General features: G+C 39.5%; 1 long non-coding RNA gene and 1 pseudogene across 2 annotated transcripts; both read left to right on the top strand.

Moving 5' to 3' along the window:
- The first annotated feature begins 2,323 nt into the window (after window positions 1-2,323).
- Window positions 2,324-3,665, top strand: LOC149248445 (BES1/BZR1 homolog protein 4-like; annotated as a pseudogene). Its single transcript, XR_016266673.1, has 2 exons — window positions 2,324-2,447; window positions 2,555-3,665. The product of XR_016266673.1 is annotated as a BES1/BZR1 homolog protein 4-like (transcript).
- LOC149248446 (uncharacterized) lies at window positions 3,273-7,222 on the top strand. Its single transcript, XR_016266674.1, has 4 exons — window positions 3,273-3,397; window positions 4,140-4,361; window positions 5,537-5,626; window positions 6,673-7,222. It is a non-coding gene; the product is annotated as an uncharacterized LOC149248446 (long non-coding RNA).
- The last annotated feature ends 947 nt before the right edge of the window (window positions 7,223-8,169 follow it).

Consider the following 8,169-nt stretch of genomic DNA (forward strand, 5'->3'; position numbering starts at 1 on the left):
ACAAGTGGATACGATGGGAGGGACGGGTCTCCAGGTCCCTTAACATCTTTGCATGCCCCAGCAGAGGTATTGTTTTAATGTCAGTCGTTCGTGTGAGCAATTATTCAATGTCTGTGTGTGGGCGTTGTGGAGTGTTAAGGAAATGTGTGATGAATGCACTAGCGATTTGTCTCTGCATTCAGATATGGTGTTGGGAGTTTTGGTGGCTATCGAGAAGGAGGAGGAAGCGTTGTCTCTGCATTCAGATATGGTGCTGGGAGTTTTGGTGGCTACCGAGAAGGAGGAGGAAGCGTCGGAGGTTGACGCTCGTTGGAAACAAAGTGTGGTTGCTCGCTGTGGAAATATACAAGGGTAGTGGGCTCATTTGGTCCTTGCGAATGGGAATCCTAGTTATTAGTGGCGAAAGGAAAGACTAGGCACAGAAGAAAAACTCCTCGTGGTGTGGAGGTAATTTGTCTTGCCTTGTTCTTACAGGGTGTTCGAGCTTGTCGGTAAGGAAACCCCAAGACCAGATGAGGAAGCCCAAGTGGCCCTGCTCTAATAGTGATTTCTAGTGCAACAGGGCCTGGTGGATTCGCTTATGGTTTCTTGCTGTCAAATTTGGTAGGCAGTGGCCAATTTTGTGCTCGTCTCGAGACAGAAACAACTCCCCTATCCCTGGGAGGTGCTCCATCATTGGTGGTATTCTGGAAGGTGGAGGTGTCTGGATTATCTCGTGGGGGTGGTTCTTCATGGGTAGAAGGAGCCATCTTGGAGAATTCATGTTATTCTGGGTGGTGTTGCTCGGGTCTTTTATTTGCGTGGAGTATTCTTTCGGGTGGAAAATCTGGTGTTTGGTGCCTGTTCAAGGCATGCCTCCATCGTGGGAAGTTATGAAATAGCCAGTGCGAAGGCGCTTCTCTTCCTCTCTTAGTTCCCTTATTTCTTAAGGGGTGATAGACTAGCCTTTGGGCATAGTGATGCCCCGTTGAGGTGGAAAAACAGTTGGGCGTGCGCGGAAAGGCAATGTAGGTGTTAGAGGAGGCCACAGAGGTGGCAAGTGGGGGGTGAGAAGAGGTGAAGGGTTGCACGGCCGTGGGCAAACATGCAAGGGCAGAAACACCCGTGATGACAGGGCAAAGCGTGGGTCGGCAGCACCCGAGGCTCAGGAGGGGCAAGGTCTCTAGTAGTGCTCCCTAGAGAACTGTCATGCTCTCATTTCCAGTTTGATGGACACGCTAGATGTTGCAGAACGAGTTCATCACAAAGAGCATGTTGTGCAAATGGCCTCCGTGGAGTGGCTGCATTACTTTCAAATTCAACTTCGAGAAAGACTGGTTGTGGTGTGGCGGGGGCAAAACCAACTCACGGAGAAAGTAGAAAATCTAGAGACATGGATGGCGCACTACAAAGGACATGTTTAGTGTGACATCCACCCTCCTAGAACGACCTCGGAAAACCCTGCATCCATTACGTGAGACGACTATTATGATTTCTGGTGTTTTTTACATTCTAGATGTGTTTTGGTGCTTGTGGCACAACCATTTTATGGACGATGCCCTTAGCTACTTTTTTGTATTTTTGTCATCTGGTGAACTTTTTGGTCAACAAACCCGGTAAGGGTGAGACCATCTGCTTTGGGATGGACTCCATGTAATCATTTTTCTGACATTAATAGAATATTGACTTACAAAAAAAAAATATAAAAAGGTTTACGAACACTCATAAAAGAGGTATGATAAATAAATAAAAATATAAATAAAGCATAGGTATGGTAAATAAATAAAACCTATTTTTATACTTACACTTAAGGTATGGTAAATAAGTAAAAATATAAATAAACTAGAGATATGGTAAATACTCCATAAACCTATTTATATTTACAAAAACCAAAAAAAGAGGTTTTATTTAGGTGAAGCCTATGGGCCAAATATTGTGGGACAAATTATTGTTAATACCATGGGTTAAATACCATGGGCCAAATACTATAGTTATAAAAGAGGTATGGAAAATAAATAAATATAAAAGAGGTATGCTAAATAAAAAAAATTAAATCAAATAGGATTAGAATTCAACATTTAATTACACCGTAAGGCATTCCCCTAATTAGTTTTTTTAAAAAATTAATTAATTGTTGTTCTGGTTACCCTACCTAGCCAGTGTATCGTGCGCGCATGGATAGCCACGTTTACTGCAAAGAAGGGCGGGGGGTGAATGCCTTTGCTGCACGAGGATGAGGAGGACCACGTAGGGCCGCTTTTTCTAGAGGAGGAGGAGGGCCAAGAGGATGAGGATGGCCAAAAGGAGGATTAATCAGTTGGTAGGACAGTTTGTTGCACAAGGATGAGGAGGGCCACGTAGGGCCGCTTTTTCTAGAGGAGGAGGAGGGCCAAGAGGATGAAGATGACCAAAAGGATGATTAATCAGTTGGTAGGATGGTCGAGGAAGACCAAACCACTTACCACAAGGTTATTTGTCGAACCTGAGACTTCCTTTCCCTTTATTACCAAGGTTTCTTGCTTTTGTTCCGTTTTTAAGGTTATTCTATTTGTGACTAGTTTTCTTGTTTTTGTAGGGATACAAGCCAATGGAGCGCATAGAGGTCACAGGATCGAATTCTGTGAGCCCGACGTCTTCTTATCATCCGAGCTCAATGCCTTCCTACCAGCCCAGCCCTACATCGTTGTCTTTGACGAGCACGCTTCGTCATCGTTCAAGCACGGTGGAGCAGGTGCAGCAAACTCTTTGATCTCGTGGCTCAAGAAATTCTCGTCATCCTCGTCAACATCTTCGTCAAGTAGGCTCATTCACAGTGGGGGTTCGATCAGTGCCCCGGTGACTCTGCCCTTGAACTCTCTGGCATCCCGCAGTGCCCGAGCGAAGCTGGACTGGGATGCAATGGTTAAATTTATTTCCAATGAGAGCAACGATTGTCCTAACTCATGTTTCTCTACCTCGTGAGCCCCTGATTGAATTACCCCTTCATGGCATCCTCCACCCTGGTGAGCCCCAGGCGCCACGCCGATATGGCCACATAGTTAAGCAACGCCGTTGTCGACAAGGGGCGCTAGATGGGTGGTATTTGGATGATGGTGTTTCCTTTAGCGGGGCCTTCCTCCCCTACCTTCAATCTGCTGACCCCGACTGCACAACTTCAGCACAGCCTAGCAACGGAGGGCAGCAGGCTGTGGATGTCGGGGCAGAGTAGAGTCTCGTCTCCTTGCAATAACCGGGCAAGTGACGAGGAGAGGTTATTACCGCCATTTCAAGAAGGCATGGATGCTTCAGATGAGTTTTCTTTCGGCAGCGTTGCGGTCAAGTCGTGGCAAGGCGAGAGGATTCATGAGGAGTGCGGGGGAGAGATGGGATTTGATGACCTGGAGATTACGCTAGGATCTTTCTCATAATCTTCTTCAAAGTTAAGATCTTACCGAGAACCCTTGTTTTCTGTTAAAGAGTAGCTTGTATTGCAAGAAGAAGAAAGAAGAAACAACCATCCATGATTATGTAGTCATTAATGGCGTAGATTCAGAGTTCATTCTTGTGGGATTCTTATTTCCTTTTCTTGTTTACCCCCTTCTCCATTGACATGTAAAGTTAGTTTAGGATTTAACAATTTCAAGTAATTGTAATCTTCCTTTGGCTCTTTGATTACAATATGCAGAATCCTTTCTTTTTTCTTGAAAGTGTTTCTAGGAGCATAACACACCTCAAGGGTTGCACTGTATAGGATAGGCTTCATTTCATAAAATGAACTCCGGATGATGATGTGTTATTACTGGAAAAACATGGAAAGCAATGAACATGGAAGTGACCAAACAAGTTATAGATTTATTCATAGGCACTTATGTTTGCGTCCCCTGGCTATTTTTTTTGTAACTGGAGTGAATTTGTGGTTCTTTTGTTATAACTTAAGAAAAATTGTAATATTAACATAATGGTAAAGTAATATAATGGTTGCTTGATTATTGGATAAGGTCATTTGAATTTTGGATTCCTATGCTTAAATTAGAAGTGCAGAAATCCTTCAATTAGAAGTGTAGATATCATTGTACCTTTTGAATAAAATGCCTCCTATATTGATGATCCTTCTCCATTTAGTATTGATTTAAAGATCAAAGAGTATGGCTCATCACAAATTGACAAAACACAATCTGCAGGATGCAAAGTATGTAGTTTCTGATGACATCAGGATAGTTTCTGATGGCATCCTTCCTGATGGATTCAAAATCAAGAAAGGTGATATGATGAGCTATGTCCCTTACTCAATGGGAAGAATGACATACCTCTGGGGCAGTGATGCAAAGGAGTTTAGGCCTGAGATATGGAATGAGAATGGAGTTTTTAAGTCCCAGTCACCATTCAAATTCACTGCATTTCAGGTAAGTGCCCTAACCCTGATACTTAATCTTTTGAAAAAGTACCTATGGTAATTTCTTGAAATAGATAAGGTCTCTTGCTTGACTTACAGGCTGGGCCTCACATTTGTTTTGGGAAGGACTTTGCATACATGCAAATGAAGATTTTTGCTGTTGTGCTTGTACGTTTCTTCAAATTTGAAGCTGTTGAAGGTAAGGAAATGAAATATCGCCCCTCACTGACACTCCATATGACTGAAGATGGATTAAATCTTCGTGTCAAGCCTAGATTAGATTACTGAGCGCAGTTTTATTTCACAATAAGGTACTTGACATACACATAAATCTTTTATCTATCATACAATGACAAACCCCCTCGAGAACAACCTTTCTATGGGTTTTGCTTTGAACACTTCCCTTATTTGCTACCTTACAAAGGTTTTGAGATAAAGCGTAAGTTATTAAATTTCTTCCTTTAGTTTTTGCTTGGTTCATAATCCAATAAATCTGCAAGTAAGTTATCATTTGTAATCTGCCAGATTCTAGGCAATTTTGACCAGAAAAGGTGCAGGGAAGCTCTCCAATAAGTCTGATTCTGGTCAATTTTGACTAGAAAAGGTGCAAGAAAACCCTCCAAAAAGTCCAACAGATAGCCTACAACATTTCCTTTGAAGGGCTTCCATCCAAAGGACACTTGTTATTGATACCCAGGAATCAGCCTTTGATATATCAAGGTGTATATACCTGGCAATATTAGCAGGCCTAGAAAACACTGGTTCCTGCCTATATTCAACAAATAATTGTCTATTCTAATCTAAAGATAAAAGCATCGATATATTAATAGTTGATTCGCATGAGATGGTGGGATATCCAGGCAGTTTTTTCCAAATTAATCAAAAGCTCCTTAAACTGGGTACCGTTTTTCTACTTAAACAAGGCTTTGCCATTTTAAACATGTTTGATTGTTTCAATCCATAAAAGCATCTTGTAGGAGAGTGTTTAGCCATGAACTGTTAATTATGTCACCAGAAATGGTATGATATTGTAATGCTTCTCAGGAAACAGAAAGATTTCTTGATGACATGAAGCAATGTAATGGCTATGCAATTCACAGTAATTTATGAGCTAGCTTCAAAACAAATTTATAAGATATGTATCGCAAAATATAGCCTCTTCATCAAATTCTGCTTTTTCTGTAGGAGGAGGAGGGCCAGGAGGATGAGGAGGGTCAGAAGGAGGATTAATCAGTTGGTTGGAAGGTCGAGGAATATGGAACCACTTACCGCAAGGTTATTTGTCAAACCTGAGACTTCCTTTCCCTTTCCCTTATTTGCTACCTTACAAAGGTTTTGAGATAAACCATAAGTTATTAAATTTCACCCAAAGTTTGATGGAATTCACTTGTATTTTTGGAAACCCCTAGTTGACAGAACCATGTTGTACGAAAAGGAAATTTAATTTTTACTCTCAAGCAGATGTAGCTGTATATGTTATTCTAATTGGTTGAACTAGTTTAAGGTGTACTGACCAGACTGACAGAAGCATTTGTTACATAAAATATGAACTATGAACTACTGTCACAATGTTGAGTTTTAGTGTTTTAAATTTTAGTTATAATATGTCTACTAATTTAGTTCTTTCAAAAGTTCTTCTATGAAATTCAAGTGTTATCAAAAGTGTTTCTATGAAATTCAAACTTGAAAAAGTGTCTTCCATATTTAACCTCTCCCCACTCTCCCCACTGAATTCAAACTTGAAACTTAATAAAAACTCAGTTTAAACTAAATTTCAGATAAACTAACTTTATCTACACCTCATTATCAGATTTTCTTAATTCCTCTGAAACTCATTTTACAATGTACTTTCTTTGATCTGGGTGTTACATATGAACGATGACCACTCTTGCCAATTTTGAAACCCATGCCATTCGGGGGCAGAGGCTATAGCTACAAGGAGAATAAAAGGGATAGTGTATCGTTTAATTTTGTGTGTCAACTGGTGAATCAGCGCCCCATTAATATCATATGGATTTATGTAATCATTTTACATTAAGTTGTCAAAGATAGACAGTGGATCGTTCAGTGCCCTTTGTCAACATCATGGGTGAATTAATGCCTTGTAAATGTCATTTGGATTTATATTGTATTTTTCATTAACTTCTAAAGACATTTTTGGACTCAAGAAAAATGGGTTTGGTGCAGTGACCATTCCCATTCTACCTAGCTCATAGAACAATGGATCTATGTTAGGACTTGATCTGTAATACTGGGTAATTGGGTCTCTCACTTGACACATTTACTGTATATGATATGTGGCCTTTTTTCGTCTGTGACAGGCAGGGGAAGATAATATTCATGTTGTATGTTCTCGGATGGGTTCTTTTCCAACTTATTCCATCAAAGAAATTTTGTTATTGGTAGGCACTTTAGGCCTTGCTACCATGGGATTTGAATGGCAATGAGTGGGCAAAGGTTGTCAATTAAGCTTGGGTTTGCTACTTTCTAGCATTATTTTTAATTATCTTTGACAAAAGTGTATCCTTATGATACACTTCAACCATCATATACAATCAAAGGTATAGCTTTTTGATAATATTTCGACTTGTTATTTCATGCCAGTTGCTTTTTCTTGGGCAATCTCAGTATTGTCAGAGGGGTTTGGTTGAAGATAGACAAACTGGCAATTTGACAGCTGTCAGAAGTGTTTCTGCTAAGTAGGATTTGCTAAATAATGCAGATATAATTTGCATTGGTTGTCCTGAGCATGTTCTATGCATATGTTCCTTATAAAGCAGTGGCTTGAACCATAATTTGCGTTTCAAGCCTTTAAAAGTGAGCGTTACAGAACATGAATTGGGATATTAAAAACACATTCGAGGTTTTATCCAAAAGAAATTTCATGACATCTCATATGAAGTTAGTAATGAAAAATGTCATTTTAATACAGTTCTGGTAGGTTAAGGAATTTGTGCATCCCTATATTTACGAAAATTTCACCCAGAGTTTGATGGCATTCACTTGTATTTTTGGAAACCCCTAGTTGATAGAACCATGTCGTAGGAAAAGGACATCTAATTTTTTCTCTCAGGATGATAAATCATATTATACAACAAATAAAATCATATTCAGTAAACATTACGTTAATCATTAGCCTCATTTTATAGTCAGTCGAATATTTTGTGACAGCTAGAAACCTTGTGTGCCCTCTTTAAAAGTGACAATTCATTCTCACAAAAAAGCAGATGTAGTTGTATATGTTATTCTAATTGGTTGAACTGTTTTAAGGTGTACTGACCAGACTGACAAAAGCATTTGTTACATAAAATCTAAACTATGAACTACTGTCATAATGTTGAGTTATTGTGGTACAGAGGTGTATATTGGTTAAAATGGTTTAAGGTCTATTGGCCAGACTAACAGAAGGATTTGTTACATAAAAATTGAGACTACTATTATAATACTTGGTTGTTGTGGTACAGAGGTATATTGGCAGGAGTTTATGGGCCGTTGTCGTGTAGTAGATCGATAGGAGCTTACAACTAGCTCGGATTTGGTTCTCAGTGCATGTGGTATGACTTGATTTGCTAAAAGAACTCTAATGTTATTAAAAAATAAAATAAAATAAAATAAAAACGCTCAACTCTCTTTGCGTAGTTGTCATTGTATTTTTTACCTTTAAAGGTGGCATAATATGACTTACAACATGTACGTAAGTATAATACAAGTATGGATATGGTGAATTTCAATACACTAAATGAAATACTAAATAATAAGGATTCCTTATATATCTAAAGGGTATCCTGAACAGGGCTGGGATCAAATCCAACTGGCTG

Source organism: Pinus tabuliformis, chromosome 7, assembly GCF_031772625.1.
Source record: "Pinus tabuliformis cultivar Carrire ecotype Pingquan chromosome 7, CPIR1, whole genome shotgun sequence".
In the NCBI taxonomy this organism is placed as follows: Eukaryota; Viridiplantae; Streptophyta; class Pinopsida; order Pinales; family Pinaceae; genus Pinus; species Pinus tabuliformis.